At 44.5% G+C, this 17,846-nt stretch overlaps 1 pseudogene; it reads right to left on the bottom strand.

The window, feature by feature from the left end:
* Nucleotides 1–4,686, bottom strand: part of LOC122555515 — a 130,223-nt pseudogene extending 125,537 nt beyond the window's left edge.
* Between the last annotated feature and the right edge of the window lie 13,160 nt (nt 4,687–17,846).

The following is a 17,846-nucleotide window of genomic DNA, read 5'->3' on the forward strand; positions in this document are numbered from 1 at the left end:
CACATTTCCGACGCCCCTCCCCCAAGTCCCTCCTCCCTAACTTTTATCTGAGCCTGCTGGACAAACTTTCCTCATTCCTGAAGAAGGGCTTATGCCTGAAACGTCGATTCTCCTGTTCCCTGGATGCTGTCTGACCTGCTGCGCTTTTCCAGCAACACATTTCCAGCTCATTTTCTCCATGATCCAATGCCATTTTGAACAGATTTAAGAATTTGACAAATAAAAAATAAAGCTTAAAGAAAGAATCCATCAATCCTGAGCCAGCTCATCATCAACAATGCCTTCGCCACCTCGTTGCCATCTACACTGGATCCAACTAACATTGAAGTTGCCACCCTTCAGGCACCATCTTTTACCACTGGGCCAATTCTCCTCCTTCACTTATATTGTACAAGTCTGTGCTAGGGTTGTGGTTTGCATGATATAAGCATATTTTCTTTCTTTTCAATTTATGAAGGAATGTTTTATGATTAATGTGCTTGTATTTCTACTGTGTGGCAAAAGAAAACTTCTGCATTATTGTTCATTCAAAATCTGCAGCAATGTGTGCTTATGTTTTAAAAGAGACCACTTTGTTAAAACCAACACAAACCAAAATATGATCTATTAAGCCAGGTTGTTTCTAGCTCTTCTGTTCCTCTCTCGACAGATGCTGTCAAACTTTTTGGGTCTTTCCAGCATTTTTTGCTTTTAACTTGAGAACCTAGTTCTCAAGTCTGCTGGGCGGCATGTTAGCTCAGTGGTTAGCACCGCTACCTCACAGTGCCAGGGACATCGGTTTGATTCCAGCCTCAGGCGACAGTGTGGAGTTGTGGATTCTCAAGTTGGGCCGAAAGGGCTGTTTCCATCCTGTTGGGATTCTATGATTCTGGTGTTTCGAAAGTGACCTTCCTCCATGGTGATGTGCATTGGGATGGATGAGGGCTCAATTTTGTCCTATGACGTCAGAAGCAGTAGTGGTTGGAACGCCAATAGTCTGCGTGTCTGGAAAAATGAAGGGAATTCCATCAACTTTCATAACTTACAATATTTCACAAACTTTTTTCTTGTCCAGGTGAGCATAGGACCTAGCACTGGAATTGGCAGCTGCTACACTAGCAACAGTGACATCAGAGAGGTAAGTTGGTACCTGAGGATCGGTGACTTTGTCATTGGTTGGGTCCAACACTGGCAGCGGTGAAGCAGTGGTGGAAAGTCATCACAACAGCATTGATGAGGTAGGCCCAGTGATAAGAGATGTGACTCTGACATTGGTGGGTCTGGCACAGGTGGTGGCGAGGCAGTGGAGGAGGAGAATTGGCCCATTGGTAAAAGATGGTGCCTGAAGATTGGCAACTTCAATGTTAGTAGGATCCAGTGTAGATGTCAATGAGGTGGTGAGAGCATTGTTAATAAGCTGGCTCAGGACTGATGGACTTTTTCTTTAAGCCATATATTTTTTAAAAATTCCTAAATATATTTAAAATGGCACCGGATCATGGAGAAAATGGAAAAGCTTTCCTTTTTATTTTGCTGTTTTTATCACTGTAAAATACACATGGCAATAAAATCATAAATCATAATGCGCAGCAACATAAGACTCATAAACTTGTAGACTCTAGTTCACTGCCTACTCCACCCATCATATACAAATATTGCTTCCAAAGTCATGTCAAGTTTATGAGCTTGAATTGTCTAAAGATCACTTGGCTAAGATCCATGTGTGCAATGTATTCATGGGCTGGCCAAAGAGGAAGATTCAGGTAAGGAACAATGACCAGTCACACGATATTCTTTGTGCAAAGTCAGATCATGTTGGTTTCTAAGCCATCACCTCCTGGCCCAAATGAGGCCCACCTATAGTGCTGGACTGGATCATATGCTGAACAGGAGCACACAGAAGACAATGGAACAGGAGGCTGACCTTCGACATGAATGCTTTAATGTCATTGCACATGCGCTTTGGTGGCTGAAACAATGTTGTTCGACAAGGAACAAGAGTAAGTGAAAGTGAGGACTGCAGATGCTGGAGATTAGAGTCAAGAGTGTGGTGATGGAAAAGCATAACAGGTCAGTTAGCATCTGAGGAGCAGGAATATTGATGTTTCGGACAAAAGCCCTTCATCAGGAATGAGGCTAGGAGCCTGCCGGGTGGAGAGATAAATGGGAAGGGAGTGGGGCTGGGGGGAAGATAGCTGAGAGTGTGATAGTTGGATGGAGGTGGGGGTAATGGTGATAAGTTGGAGGGGAGGCTGGAGAGGATAGATGGGAAGGAAGATGGACAAGTAGGACATGTCATGAGGACAGTGCTGAGCTGGAAGGTTAGAACAGGGATAAGGTGGGGGGAGGAGAAATGAAGAAACTGATGAAATCCTTATCGATGCCATGGGATTGGAGGGTCCCAAGGCGGAAGATGAGGTGATCTGCCTCCAAGCATTGGGTGGTTAGCAAGTGGTGATGGGGGATGCCCAGGGCCTGCATGTCCTTGGCAGAGTGGGAGGTGGAGTTGAAGAGTTCGGCCATGGGGTGGTAGGCTTGATTGGTACAGATATCCCGGAGATGTTCTCTAAAGCACTCTGTGAGTAGGCATCCTGCCTCCTCAATGTAGAGGAGACCACATCAGGAGCAACGGATACAGTAAATGACATGTGTGGAAATGGAGGTGAAACTTTGATGAATGTGGATGGCTCCTTTGGGTCCTTGGACAGAGGTGAGGGGGGACGCGTGGGTGCAGGTTATGCAATTCCTGCAGTGGCAGGGGAAGGTGCCAGGAGGGGAGAGTGAATTGTTGGAGGGCGTGGACCTGATGAGGGAGTCATAGAGGGAATAGTCTTTATGGAAAGCGGATGGTGGGGTGAGTGAAATATATCTCTGATGATGGGGTCTGTTTGTAGGTGGCGGAAATGGCAGAGGATGATGTGATGTATACGAAGGTTGGTTTGGTGGAAGGTGAGCACCAGGATGTTTCTGACCTTGCTGCGGTTGGAGGGATGGGGTTTGAGGGCACAGATGCGGAAAGTGGATGAATTGCACTGGAGGGCATCATCAACCACGTGGGAGGGGAAATTGCAGTCTTTAAGAAGGAGGCCATCTGGTGTGTTCTGTGGTGGAACTAGTCCTGCTGGGAGCAGATATGACAGAGGTGGAGAAATTAGGAATACAGGATAGCATTTTTGCAAGAGGCTGGGTGGGAGAAGTTGTAATCCAGGTAGCTATGGGAGTCAATGTGTTTGTAGAAAATGTCAGTGTTTATTCAGTCACCATTGATGGAGATGGAGAAGTCCAGGAAGGGGAGGGAGGTGTCTGAGATGGTCCAGATGAATTTAAGGTCTAGGTTGAATGTGTTGGTGAAGTTGATGAACTGTTCAACCTCCTCGCGGGAGCACGAGGTGGCGCCGACGCAGTCATCAATGTAGTGGAGGAAAAGGTGGGAAATGGTGCTGGTGTAACTACAGAAGATAGACTGTACCGCGTAACCGACAAAGAGACAGGTATAGATGGGGCCCAAGCGGATGCCCATGGCTACTCCTTTCATTTGGAGGAAGTCGGAGGATTCAAAGGAGACATTGTTGAGTGTGAGGACCAGTTCAGCCAAACAAATTAGAGTGTCAGTGGAAGGGTACTGGTGGGGACATCAGGAGAGGAAGAAACAGAGGGCTTGGAGGCCCTGGTCATGGTGGATGCATGTGTATAGGGACTGGATGTCCATGGTGAAGAGGAGGCCTGGGGTCAGGAAAATGAAAGTCTTGGAAGAGGTAGAGGGTGTGAGTGGTGTCGCGAATGTTTGTGAGGAGTTCCTGGACCAGAGGGGTTAGGACTGTATTGAGATATGTGGAGATGAATTCAGTGGGGCAAGAGCAGGCTGAGTCGATTGGTTGGCCAGGGTAGTCAGGCTTGTGGATCTTGGGTAGGAGGTAGGCAGTGTAGAGTCCCCAAACTATGATATTGGAAGCTGTGGGTGGGAGATCCCCTGGGTTGATGAGGTTGTGTAAGATCTGGGAAATGGTGGTTTGGTGATGGGGGTTGAGGTCATGGTCGAGGGGACAATAGAAGGAGGTGTCTTCAATTTGGACCCTGGTTTCAACAATGTACAGGTCAGTGATCCAAACTATCACTGCACACCCCACACCTTGCCCACTGGTTTGATGATGAGGTTGGGGTTGGAGCAGAGGGAGCGGAGGGCTGCGTGATGTGAGGGTGAGAGGCTGGAGTGGGGGAGGGGGTTGGACAGGTTGAGGTTGTCAATGTCCCAGTGGTAACTGGAAATAAAAAGGTCGAGGGCAAGTAACAGACCAGCACGGGGTGTCCAGGTGGGCGATGTGTTGGAGGCGGGAGAAGGGGTCCTCGGAAGGTGAGTGGGCATCTTGATGGAAAAAGTAAGCGGAAGAAGTATTCGATGTCACAATGCGTATTGAATTTGTTAATGTGTGAGTGGAGGGGGATGAAAGTAAGGCCTTTGCTGAGGACTGATCATTCATCCTCAGTGAGGAGGAGGTCTGGGGGAATGGTGAAAACTCAGCAGGGCTGGGAGCTAGGAGCTGGTATAGGGCAGGAGCTGGGAATTGGAGTGGAGACTGTAACTGGAGTGGGAGTGGTAGTAGATATACCCGGGATGATGTTATTTACAGAAGTGATGCTCACCTGGGCATCGGGGGTGGGGGTGGGGAGCGGGTGTGGTGACTGTGGGATCAGCAGGGGAGGAGGCATGTCGGTGGTGTTCAGGTGAGTGGCATTTGTGGGGCGGCAGCAGCTGCCGGGGCAGAAGTGGTGGAACGCATAGCATCAGCGATGACATTGGGGGCTGCACTAGCGATAATAAGGGGGGTGGAAGTTGCGAAATGTGGTGTTGGTGATGTGGCTGGGGCTGAGGCAGTGGCAACCAAGGTGGTGGAAGTAGTGGAACGTGTAGCGGAAGTGATGTCGGAGGGGGCGAAAGTGGCTGCAGCAGCGGCAGAGGCAACAGAGGAAGTGGAAGTGTCGTTCCGGTTGAGCCTAGCGTTGGTCTCGGCGGCAGCGGATCTCATAGCAGGAGAGGCGGCAGTTGTCTGGCCAACGGTTGCAGCTGCTGTTGTCTGGCCGGTGGTAGCAGAAGTGGCATGATCAGCTGTGGCTGCAGGCTGTTGAGCAGTAGGGACAGAAATGATATCATCATTCACTGCAGTAATGATGGCTGGCACGGCCCCGTGGTGTTGGCGGCCAAGCAGTTCCAGAGGCTGGGGAAGCTTCTGGAATGGTCGAGGAATGTCGATTATTGAGGTGAGGACATGAAGGTTTGTTGTACTTACAGTTTTTGATGTCCGATGTGGTGTAGAAAGAGCGTTTGTGAAGTGTGTGAATTCTTCTGAGGATGTAATACAGCAGGGGCCCTTTGCAGTCCTGACAGAGTGCGGCCCTCAGTTGAGGCAGGGCTGACTGCAGAGAGATTAGGTGGCGGCGCTTGGCTGTGAGTGTGGAGTGGAGGATCCAGAAGGCGAACTGTTGCTGGAGGTTTTGAATTTGTAGTCTGTAACGGTTGTCCTGTTCAGATCCAAATTGTGTTGGTCTGAATGTAGTCTGGAGTCCATGTGGAATCTGTTGATTCCATAGGCAGGCACTGAGGAAGGAGATGTGGCTGTGGTAGCGAGTCTGTTTCAGGATGTGGCTGAAGAGCTTCAGGGCAGAGGAGATGACCTGGGGGGTGCAGTGAGAGGGAGATCCTTGTAGAGGGAGGAGGAGAACGTCTTCAAGGTAGACATCCTTGGAAGAGGATTTGCAGCGCCTTGTAGCATCCTCTGCCATTCAATAAGATCATGGCTGAAGTGATTTTAATATGAACTCCACATTTCTGTATACTCCTGAGAATCATTCATTCTCTTAGTAATCAATAAATTATCTACTTTTGCCTTAAAAGTATTCACCTTAAAGAAACACAGACCAGAAACCTGCCATCCTTACCTGGTCTGCTCTACCTGTGACTCCAGATCCACAGCCATGTGGTTGACTCTCAACAGCCCTCTGAAATGGCCTAGCAGGTCATTCACTTGTATCAGCAGCTTTGAAGTCTCAAAGATGTGAAACTGGACCAACCAATGACGATGCAAACATAGAAAAAGCCAAAGTCCTCCTTACAAACATCTGGGGGCTAGTGCAAAGTTGGGAGAGCTGTCTCACAGACTCATCAAGCCACAGCTGGACATAATCATAATCATGGAATCATATCTTGCAGACAATATCCCAGACACCACCATCCTCATCCCCAGATATGTTCTGTGCCACCAGCTGACAGACCCAGCAGAGGTGGCCACACAATGGTGTACAGCCAGAGGGAGTTGCACAGGGAGTGCTCAACATTGACTCCAGACCCCATGAAGTTAAACATGAGTGAGGAAATCTCCCACTGGTTACCACATATCACCTTCCCTCCACTAACGAATCAGTACTCCTCCATGTACAACAACAATACTTGGAGGAAACACTGAGAGTGTCTAGGGTACTAAATGTACTCTGGGTGGGGCATTTCAATATCCACCATCAAGAGTGGCTTGACAGCAGTACTAATGATTGAGCTGGTCGGATCCTAAATGACAAAGCTGATAGACTAGGTCTGCAACAGTGGTGAGAAAACCATCAAGAGAAAATAGTATACTTGACCTTGTCTTTACCAGTCTGTCAGCTGTAAAGGCATCTGTCCATGACTGGATCAGTAAGAGTGATCACTGCACAGTCATTGTGGAGGGAAGATCCAGACTTCACATTGAGAATACCGTCCATTATATGGTGTTGTTAATGCCTGGAAGACACAAGTGTCAGTACAACACCAGCTGCTTTATTATTGGACAGCCGGCAAGAGATTCTCAATGTCCTCAAAAGTTGTTGTGTGTCTACTTTTGGTGACACTTCCACACGAATGTCTGCCCCACACGCAAAGGCAGTTTTTATATACGGATTAAACAAAAGGATTATCAGTCACATGATCGATTGTCATTACATAGTTTAAAGTAGATAATTATGAATTTACAAAGCCTGATGAATGTCGATGTCCTGTGATAACGTGAGAATGGATTACAGGAACTGATCATCATATTCTTCATGATTTTGTATTGATGAGAAGAGATTAAGACAAATGGGTTTTACCTGCTGTAAGTGGGGGATTCACATACTTACGCATCTAATATTAGATTAGATTACTTACAGTATGGAAACAGGCCCTTCCGCCCAACAAGTCCACACCGACCCGCCAAAGCGCAACCCACCCATACCCCTACATTTACCCCTTCACCTAACACTACAGGCAATTTAGCACAGCCAATTTACCTGACCTGCACATCTTTGGACTGTGGGAGGAAACCGGAGGAAACCCACGCAGACACGGGGAGAATGTGTAAACTCCACACAGTCAGTCGCCTGAGGCGGGGGGGAATTGAACCCGGGTCTCTGGTGCTGTGAGGCAGCAGTGCTAACCACTGTGCCACCATGCCGCCCACGGTGGAGGGGAAGTAAGACAATGGGAGCGGGAGGCAGTTTAACAAGGTTGTGGCCATGGCTATCAGTCTTGTCTAGGAAGGACAAATATTTCTGTCTGAGGCTACAGGGGGAATCGACATGTGTGTCTCCACTAGGATCCTCTTTTGGGATACTGTCAGCCTCCCCCCTACTGAGATGTTCTGTCTATATTGTAAGAGGACAGGCTTCCAATTGATACTGCAGTGAGTCTTTTTGGCAGTGGAATGTTTAACCCTTGAGTCCTCAATGTGCCTTGAACGAGAAGTAAAACATGGAACTGATCCCTTGTGGCTTTCTAACTTCCTCAGTGTTGAACTACCACCATGACAAATGGGACAGACTTCAAACAGATCAAGCAACTCAAGACTAGGCATCTATGAGGCATTGTGAGCCATCAACTGCAGCAGAATTGCACTCCAGCACAATCTGCAACCTCATGTCCTGGCATGTCCCCCACTCAACCATTACCATCAAGCCAGGGGATCAATCTTGGTTCAATGGGGAGTGCAAGAGGGCATGACAAGAGCAGCACCAGGCATACCCAATGATGAGGTGTGAACCTGGTGAAGCTACCAAACTGGACTACTTAAATGCCAAACAGCATAAATAGCAAATGATAGACAATGCTAAGCAATCTCATGGCTAATGGATCAGATCTAAGCTGTTCAGTCATAGAGTCAGAAAGTAATAAAGCTCAGAAACAGACCCTTCACTCCAACTAGTCCATGATAACCATGTTCCCAAACTAAATTAACCCACCTGTTTGTCCCATATCCCTCCAAAACTTTCCTATTAATGAACTGATCCAAATGTCTTTTTCACATAATAACTGTCCCTGTATACATCACTGCATCTGACAGTTCATTCCACGCACAAAACACTCTCTGTGTAAAAATGTTGGGCCTTATGCCCCTTTTATATCTTTCTCTCAGCTTAAAAATATGTCACCCAGCCTCGGGAAAAGACTCTTGCTGTTCATCTTATCAATGCCCCTCATGATTTCATAAACCTCTATGAGGTCACCCCTCAACCTTCTATGATCTAGTGAAAAAAATCCTCCAGTCCTGGCATTACTTCTCAACTGTTGTATTCAATTCCCTCACAATAGAATATAGCATTATAATAATTTTCCTGATTATTTATGTACCTACAGAGTAACCTTCCATGATCATGTCTATATCTCAGAGCTCTGCAACCTCTCACCACTTAGATAATCGGTTAGTAAGTTTACAGATTACACCAAAATTGGTGGTGTTGTGGATATAGAAGAAGGTTATCTCAGAGTGTAGCAGGACCTTGATCAGATGGGGTTGAAGGACTGAGGAGTGGCAGGTGGAATTTACTTTAGATAAATGTGAGGTGTTGCATTTTTCTAAGGCAAATCAGGCTGAGGGCCTGACTTTATATGGGTTAATGATATCATAAGGGGCATGGATGCGATGAACAGCCAAGGTATTTTTCTCATGGTAGGGATTCCAAAACTGGAGGGAAAAGGTTTAAAGTGAGAGGGGGAAAGTTTTAATGGGATCTAAGGGGCAACTTTTTCATGCAGACAGTGATGCATGTATGGTATGAGCTGCCAGAAGAAATGGTGGAGGCTGGTATAATTATAACATTTAAAAGGCATCTGGATGGGTATATGAATAAGATGGATACAGAGGGATATGGGCCAAATGCTGGTAAATGGGACTAGATTAGGTTAGGATATCTAGTCATTCTGGACAACTTAGGCTGAGGTGTCCGTTTCCATACTGTATGCATCTATTATCTTTCTGCCAAATGGGCAATTTGACTTTCCCATATTGTACTCTATTTGACAGATCTTTGTCCACTCACTTAAGCTATTGATATCCCTTTGTAGGCTCCTTACGTGCTCTTCACAGCACAATTTCTGACTGAAAAGCAAATGCTGGAGATCACACTGGGTCAGGCAGCATCCATGGAGAGACAGTAAACAAACATTTCAAGTCTAAATGACTGTTCATCAGAGCTCTGATTGGGATTGCCTGTAGTCCTTGCAATGGTCATTGCTTCATCTGGAACTGCTGAAACTACAGAGCTGCTGACCAATCAGATTGAAAATTCATCTCCATTCAGTGTAAAATGACTGCAGACAACTGGATTTTGGGTGGACGGTCTCGCTGCTGTCTTTTCAGTCAAGGTTTGTGGGAAAAATGACAGCCTAAACAATTCAGTGAAGAGTATTTTCATTTATTTGGCTTATTTACCTTGAGCTTTTATGATGAGTGAACCAGTTGAGATCCTTTTCATAATTTGCAAAATATTTTCTTCCAGTGATTTTCTAATCATTTTTTCTTTAGGTTTGTAACTGAAGTGATTATAAATGTAAATTTGATAATCTTCAAGCATCATATGTGCATTAATGTATGATCCGTGCCTTATGCAGATATAGCTCCCAATCTGAGACTGGTACAGTTGAGAAAAGGAACGAGTCAAACAGTCAGGGCAGGCAGGGACAAAGCAGAGAACAAGGTAGGACTGATAAACGAAACTGCATTTATTTCAATGCAAGTGGCCTAACAGGGAAAATAGATGAACTCAGGGCATTGTTCGGAACATAGCAATTACAGAAACATGGCTCAGGGGTGCCATGTCAGTGGGGAAGCACTTTGGGGCCAGCGACCATAATTCTATTCATTGTAAAATAGTGATGGAAAAGGATAGACCAGATCTAAAAGTTGAAGTTCTAAACTGGAGAAAGACTAATTTTGTTGGTATTAGGCAAGAACTTTCAAAAGCCGATTGGGCAGCAGATGGACAGCTGGAAAATGGGAAGACCTCAGAAATTAAATAAAGAGAGTCCAGAGACAGGACTGGCAGCTTAAAATTCCGAGATACAAATGCTGCAGAAAGAACAGAAAGGAAGGCAACAGCGGGGGGGGGGGGGGGGGGGGGGAATGGTGTTTTTGATAAGGGATAGCATTACAGCTGTACTAAGGCACGATATTCCCAAAAATACATCCAGGGAAGTTATTTGAGTTGAGCTGAGAAATAAGAAAGGGATGATCACCTTATTGGGATTATATTCTGGATCCCCTAATAGTCAGCAAGAAAGTGAGAAACAGATTTGTAAGGAGATCTCAGTTATCTGTAAGAATAATAGAGTGGTTATGGTAGGAGATTTTAACTTTCCAAACATAGACTGGGACTGCCATCGTGTTAAGGGTTTAAATTAGATTAGAATTCCCTACAGTGTGGAAACAGGCCCTTCAGCCCAACACTGACCCTCCAAAGAGTAACCCACCCCTACATTTACCCCTAATGCACCTAACACTATAGGCAATTTAGCATGGCCAATTCACTTAACCTGCACATCTTTGGATTGTGGGAGGAATCCAGAGCAAACCCACGCAGATATGGGGAGAATGTGCAAACTCCACACAGACAGTTAACCAAGGTAGAAATCAAACTCAGGATCCTGGCACTGTGAGACAGCAGTGTTAACCACTGAGCCACCATGCTATCATAGATGAAAGTGCTTTCGATGGAGAGCAATTTGCTAAATGTGCACAAGAAAATTTTTTGATTCAGTATGTGGATGTACCTACTAGAGAAGGTGCAAATTGTGACCTATTCTTGGGAAATAAGGCAGGGCAGGTGACTGAGGTGTCAGTGGGGGTGTACTTTGGGGCCAGATATCATAATTCTATTCGTTTAAAATGGTGATGAAAAAGGATAGACCAGATCTAAAAGTTGAAGTTCTAAACTGGAGAAAGGGCAATTTTGACGGTATTAGACAAGAAATTTCAAAAGCCATTTGGGGGCAGACGTTTGCAGGTAAAGGGACGGCTGGAAAATGGGAAGATTTCAGAAATTAAATAAAGAGGGTCCAGAGACAGGATATTCCTGTTATGGTGAAATGAAAGACTGGTAGGTGTAGGGAATGCTGGATGACTAAAGAAATTGAGGGTTTGGTTAAGAAAAAGAAGGAAGCATATGTCAGGTAGATCGAGTGAATCCTTAGAAGAGTATAAAGGCAGTAGGAGAATACTTAAGAGCGAAATCAGGAGGGCAAAAAGGGCAAACATGAGATACCTTTGGCAAATAGAATTAAGGAGAATCCAAATGGTTTTTACAAATACATTAAGGACAAAAAGATAACTAGGGACAGAATAGGGCCTCTCAAAGATCAGCAAGGCAGCCTTTGTGTGGAGCCGCAGGTGATGGGGGAGATAGTAAATGAGTATTTTCCATCAGTGGTTACTTTGGAAAAGGACATAGAAGATATAGAATGTAGTGAAATGGATGGTGACATCTTGAAAAATATCCATATTACAGAGGAGGACGTTCTGGATGTCTTGAAATGCATAAAGGTGGATAAATCCCCCAGTACCCAATCAGGTATACCCTAGATGTCTTTGGGAAGCTAGGGAGGTGATTGTTGGGCCCCTTGCTGAGATATTTGTATTACCGATAGTCATAAGTGAGGTGTTGGAAGACTGGAGGTTGCTAACATGGTTTAAGAAAGGGAACTATAGAACAGTGAGCCTGATGTCAGTGGTGGGCAAGTTGTTGGAAGAAATCAAAAAGGACAGGTTGTACATGCATTTGGAAAGGCAAGGACTGATTCGGGATAGTCAACATGGCTTTGTGAGTGGGAAATCATGTCTCACAAATCTTGATTGAGCTTTTTGAAGAAGTAACAAAGAGGATTGATGAGGGCAGAGTGGTAGATGTGATATATATGGACTTCAGTAAGGCATTCGACAAGGTTCCCCATGGGAGACTGATTAGCAAGTTGTTGTGGTTCTGTTCGCCGAGCTGGAAGTTTTTGTTGCAAACATTTCGTCCCCTGGCTAGGTGACATCATCAGTGCTTGGGAGCCTCCTTGCTAAATGCGGATTGTTAGCTGTCTTCCTGTTTGTCCTATATAGTGTTTAATGCAGTCCTTGCATGGAATTTTGTACACTACATTCGTCTTGCTCATGTTGGAGCAAGCTAACAATCCGCATACATGAACATCAACTAGCCGACCCAATATACCAACCACTACAGTGGACAGCTGAAACTGACAACCGGAAGCGGCAGGGACAGACCACTATAAACACCAGAGGAAACATCAAAGAAGTGCTTCACAGGAGGCTCCCAAGCACTGATGATGTTGCCTAGCCAGGGGACGAAACGTTTGCAACAAAAACTTCCAGCTCGGCGAATAGAACCACAACAACGAGCACCCGAGCTACAAATCTTTGCACAAACTTTGATTAGCAAGGTTAGATCTCATGGAATACAGGGAGAACTAACCATTTGGATACAGAACTGGATCAAAGGTCGAAGAGAGAGGGTGGTGATGGAGGATTGTTTTTCAGAATGGAGGCCTGTGATCAGTGGAGTGCCACAAGGATCAGTGCTGGGTCCACTGCTTTTCATCATTTATCTAAATGATTTGGATGTGAGCATAAGAGGTATATTTAGTAAGTTTGCAGATGACACCGAAATTGGAGGTGTAATGGTCAGCGAAGAAGATTACCTCAGATTACAATGGGATCTTGATCAGATGGGCCACTGGGCTGAGGAGTGGCTGATGGAGTTTAATTTAGATAAATGTGAGGTGCTGCATTTTGGGAAAGTACATCTTAGCAGGACTTATACACTGAATGGTCAGGTCCTAGGGAGTGTTGCTGAACAAAGAGACCTTGGAATGCAGGTTCGTAGTTCCTTGAAAGTGGAGTCGCAGGTAGATAGGATAGTGAAGAAGGCATTTGGTGTTCCTTTCTTTATTGGTCAGAGTATTGAGTACAGGAGTTGGGAGGTCATGTTGCGGCTGTACAGGACATTGGTAAGGCCACTGTTGGAATATTGCGTGCAATTCTGGTCTCCTTCCTATCGGAAAGATGTTGTGAAACTTGAAAGGTTTCGGAAAATATTTAGAAGGATGTTGCCAGGGTTGGAGGATTTGAGCTACAGGAAGAGGCTGAACAGGCTGGGGCTGTTTTCCCTGGAGCGTCGGAGGCTGAGGGTGACGTTATAGAGGTTTATAAAATCATAAAGGGCATGGATTGGATAAATCAACAAAGTCTTTTCCTTGGAGTTGGGGAGTTCAGAACTTGAGGGCATATGTTTAGGGTGAGAGGGGAAAGATATAAAAGAGACCTAAGGGGCAAATCTTTCACGCAGAGCGTGTTGCGTGTATGGACTGAGCTGCCAGAGGAAGTGGTGGAGGCGAGTACAATTGCAACATTTAAAAGGCATTTAGATGGGTATATGAATAGGAAGGGTTTGGAGGGATATGGGCCGGGTGCTGGCAGGTAGGACTAAATTGGGTTGGGATATCTGGTCGGCATGGATGGGTTGGACTGTAGGGTTTGTTTCCGTGCTGTACATCTCTATGACTCTATGACTTTATAAGTAAAATTTGGCCCCAGTAATTGACTGCAATCTGTTGTATTTGAAAGCCCGTTCGCAAGTAGCAAATGCCAGGAAAACTGTCAATGTTACCAGCAATACAGCTGACACTGAAAACAAAAAAGTGCTGGATATCACAGCAGATCAGGCAGCATTCATGGGCAGAAAGCAAACTGACGTCTCAAGTATAGATGGTTCTTCATCAGAGCTGACTTGAAGGGTGGCAGGGCCTGCATTATGCAATAGTTGGGGGGGGGGGGCAGCGGGTGGGTTTGGACTACCAAGGGAGAAAGGATGTTGATAGTTTAGATTAAGTGATCAGAATGTGAGGACGTCAGAACAATGGTATGTCAATACTGCTGGCACTGTCACGATTATTGGTGTTGATGCCAATAATACTGGTGATTGTGCCATTAATGCAGGTAATGTCACCATTAATACTCACAACTCAATGGGAATTCTTGGTTAAACTGGCGATCCTATGAGTGTTGATGGTCTGAGCTGATCAGCTAACGTCACCAATGAACAACTGGTGTGTGTGTGTGTGTAGAGTTCTGTGAAGACACGGTATGTAATCCCTACCACAGGTCACTGTAAGGTATTTCGCTCACTTGTATGTTAGGGCCTCACAGAAACATCACTCCAAAGATGATAGCAGCACATCTTTTTTCAAAATACAAAGATCGGTTCCACGTGCTTCAAGTCAAAACACAAACATTGGGTGCTGGCGTCAGAACACTCGCTGATATTTCTTTATTGTTACTTTATTATTTGACCAATTTTGGCTTGAACTGTGAACTGTAAGCTAAAAATGACCCTGGGACTGTGAGCAACATCTGTGTTAAATAAAAGGGACAACCAAAGTGGTGTTTGTTTGTAAGGCCAAGCCTGGCAGTTAGTTGCAGGTTTGGACTTGATTAAGAAATTCTCTTGACTCTTCAATAGTAGGGGAAAGCTATATATTGAAGAAAATGGTAGATGTTTGGACATTAATGAGGTCAGTTCATTGGAATTGATGCCAGCAAGTCTAGGAATCAGCATGATGGTCAAACAGGGGGAAGGGCTGAAGAGGTTTGAACTGGTTTTGGTCTATGTTTCTGATAGACAAGAATTTGGCTGTCGATACTACAGCATGAAGATTTGCACCCTCCTTCCCTAACCTCCTGTTATCAGCCATTAGATGCTAAGAGAATAGAAACTAAGTAATGAATATTGCTGATGTGAACTGAAAAGGTGGCTCTAAATGATGTCTTCAGAAAAGCAACCAAAAAATAACCTCTGCCTGTGGAACAATACATCATGAAAACTGCTTAAATAATTGGCCAGGTTTGTTATTTTCTTTTACATATCATTTAACTCTGTTTGCTTTTGTGTGAATGGGGCTAAAAACAAAGGTTATTGGATTTTCATCAAAAACATCCATTACATTACATTGTTGTTTAATTTTGCTCTGCCAAACATTTTGTATCTTGGAGCATCGAGATTAAAGTTTTTACTTTCATGAATCTATGTTGGACCCGTGAGACTTCTTTCTTCCATGATTTAAGATTCCTTTCTAACTCCCTAATCTAATCCGTCTCAGAGGTTGTGAGCACTTTGGTAACTAGGATTATTGGAAAGTTCCACATCCTGGGTTTTTCAAAAACTTCAAAAACTTATTCCAAGCAGATATATATAGTTCTACATACAAAACTGGGGTCAATTCAATAATTATAAAACCTGGTAAAACAGAGGTTATAAGGCTAACAATTGAAACTTCCATGTTTGGAGGTTTGACAATGCATTCTGTTCTGTTGATTATGTGTCTATCTGCAGGCGAATATGTTGTTCACAGCTGCTTTTGGTCAACACCTTAGTTTTCTCGCTGCTGCTGAGACTCAACACCACTGAACAATCATCATTGTCAGATCACTCTCTTCATGCCTAATTCATGTGTTGCTCTTTGGTCTGAGCTGTCTTCTGTATCTTCACCATGATCAGGAGCAACTTCAAATGATGAGGGCTTATTGCATATGACATAAAATTGTACTGGTATCCTAATATATGTACAGCAAATCTTTTATGAACCGACACCAATGGGACTAGAAGTGTACTGGTTGATCAAGAGGTCCACATAATCAATGTAAAAGCACGTGCTCAGTAATAGAAATGTAATGCAGGGGTTATACACATCACTGTTATCCTTTATTTACAGCATAAATCACTGAAATAATAATGCAGAGAGTCTTCTCACTCACACCCTCAACTGACATTATGGAGATTGTGAAAATACAAAAAGGTTTGCTGTGCTTGAGCTGTATAATTTCTGCTGGTTTCTCAAGAGTTTATCTCCGTTTGTAAAGTGCTGATTAAGACAAAGTTTGCTGTATTTATTTTTCTGGTTCACACTCTTTGCCCAGTGGAAAGTAATTCTCTCACAAAAAACAAATTTGCTGAAAAAGCTCAGCAGGTCTAGCAGCATCTGTGGAGAGAAATCACAGTTAACATTTCAGGTTGAGTGACTCTTCCTCAGAATAATAATCCTCTACCTAGTCATCATCACGTATCTCTTTCATTCCCCCCATCTCTGAAGAAAAATACCTGTGTCTCGGAATGGATGGACAATTGGTTGCTGGGCACATTCATTCACTTTTGCCTTCTGAGAATAAGTTGTGTTGGAGATGGCAGTCCCTTCACCATTGGTGTTGCATGAAAAGACAGCAATGCAATGCTAGAATGTTAGTTTGTTGCTCAAAAATCTATGATCATTAGTTTCATAGAATATAGCTTAAAAATGTGTTGCTGGAAAAGCGCAGCAGGTCAGGCAGCATCAAAGGAGCAGGAGAATCGACGTTTCGGGCATAAGCCCTTCTTCAGGAATGAGGAGGGTGGGCCAAGCAGGCTAAGATAAATCGTTCTGCTGGACAGTTTAAGAAAGGATTGTGAGGTAACAATGTAATATCAGTTGTGAATAATCTGTGATCCATTGTCAAACATAATCTATTCCCCAATATCAAATAATCAGAAAATAGCAATCATCAGGTTATGTGGCTCAGCAATTAACACAATTGAGAGACTTGCGAGGCCATTTCAGGGGGCACTTGAGACTCAACCACATTGCTGTGGGTCTGGGGTCACATATAGGCCAGACTATATGAAGATGGCAGATTTCTTTCCCTGACAGACATTAATGAGCCAGGTGGGCTTTTCCTGACAATTGACAATGGTTATCAGTGGATTCTTAATTCCAGATATTTTGTTTTAATTGAATTCAAACTCCACCATCTGCCATGGCAGGATTTGGACTACCAGAACATTGACTGAGTTTCTGGATTAATAGTCTCATGATATTACTACCAGGCCATGTCCTCCCCAGCACATGGACTGCAGCAATACAAGAAGGCAGCAGCTCACTCCCACTTTCTCAAGGGCTACTCGGGATGGACAACAAACACTGGCTAGTCAGCAATGCCCAGGTACCATGAATGAATAAAAGAAGCTGGCTTTGTGCGTGGGAAATCATGTCTCACAAACTTGATTGAGTTTTTTGAGGAAGTAACAAAGAAAATTGATAAGGGCAGAGCAGTAAATGTGATCTATATGGACTTCAGTAAGGCGTTCAACAAGGTTCCCTATGGGAGACTGATTAGCAAGGTTAGATCTCATGGAATGAAGGGAGAACTAGCCATTTGGATACAGAACTGGCTCAAAGGTAGAAGACAGAGAGTGGTGGTGGAGGGCTGTTTTTCAGACTGGAGGCCTGTGACCAGTGGAGTGCCACAAGGATCAGTGCTGGGTCCTCTACTTTTTGTCATTTACATAAATGATTTGGATGCAAGCATAAGAAGTACAGTTAGTAAGTTTGCAGATGACACCAAAATTGGAGGTGTAGTGGGCAGTGAAGAGGGTTACGTCAAATTACAACAGGATCTGGACCAGATGGGCCAATGGGCTGAGAAGTGACAGATGGAGTTTAATTCAGATAAATGCAAGGTACTGCATTTTGGGAAAGCAAATCTTAGCAGGACTTATACACTTAA

The sequence above is a fragment of the Chiloscyllium plagiosum genome, chromosome 12 (assembly GCF_004010195.1).
Source record: "Chiloscyllium plagiosum isolate BGI_BamShark_2017 chromosome 12, ASM401019v2, whole genome shotgun sequence".
In the NCBI taxonomy this organism is placed as follows: Eukaryota; Metazoa; Chordata; class Chondrichthyes; order Orectolobiformes; family Hemiscylliidae; genus Chiloscyllium; species Chiloscyllium plagiosum.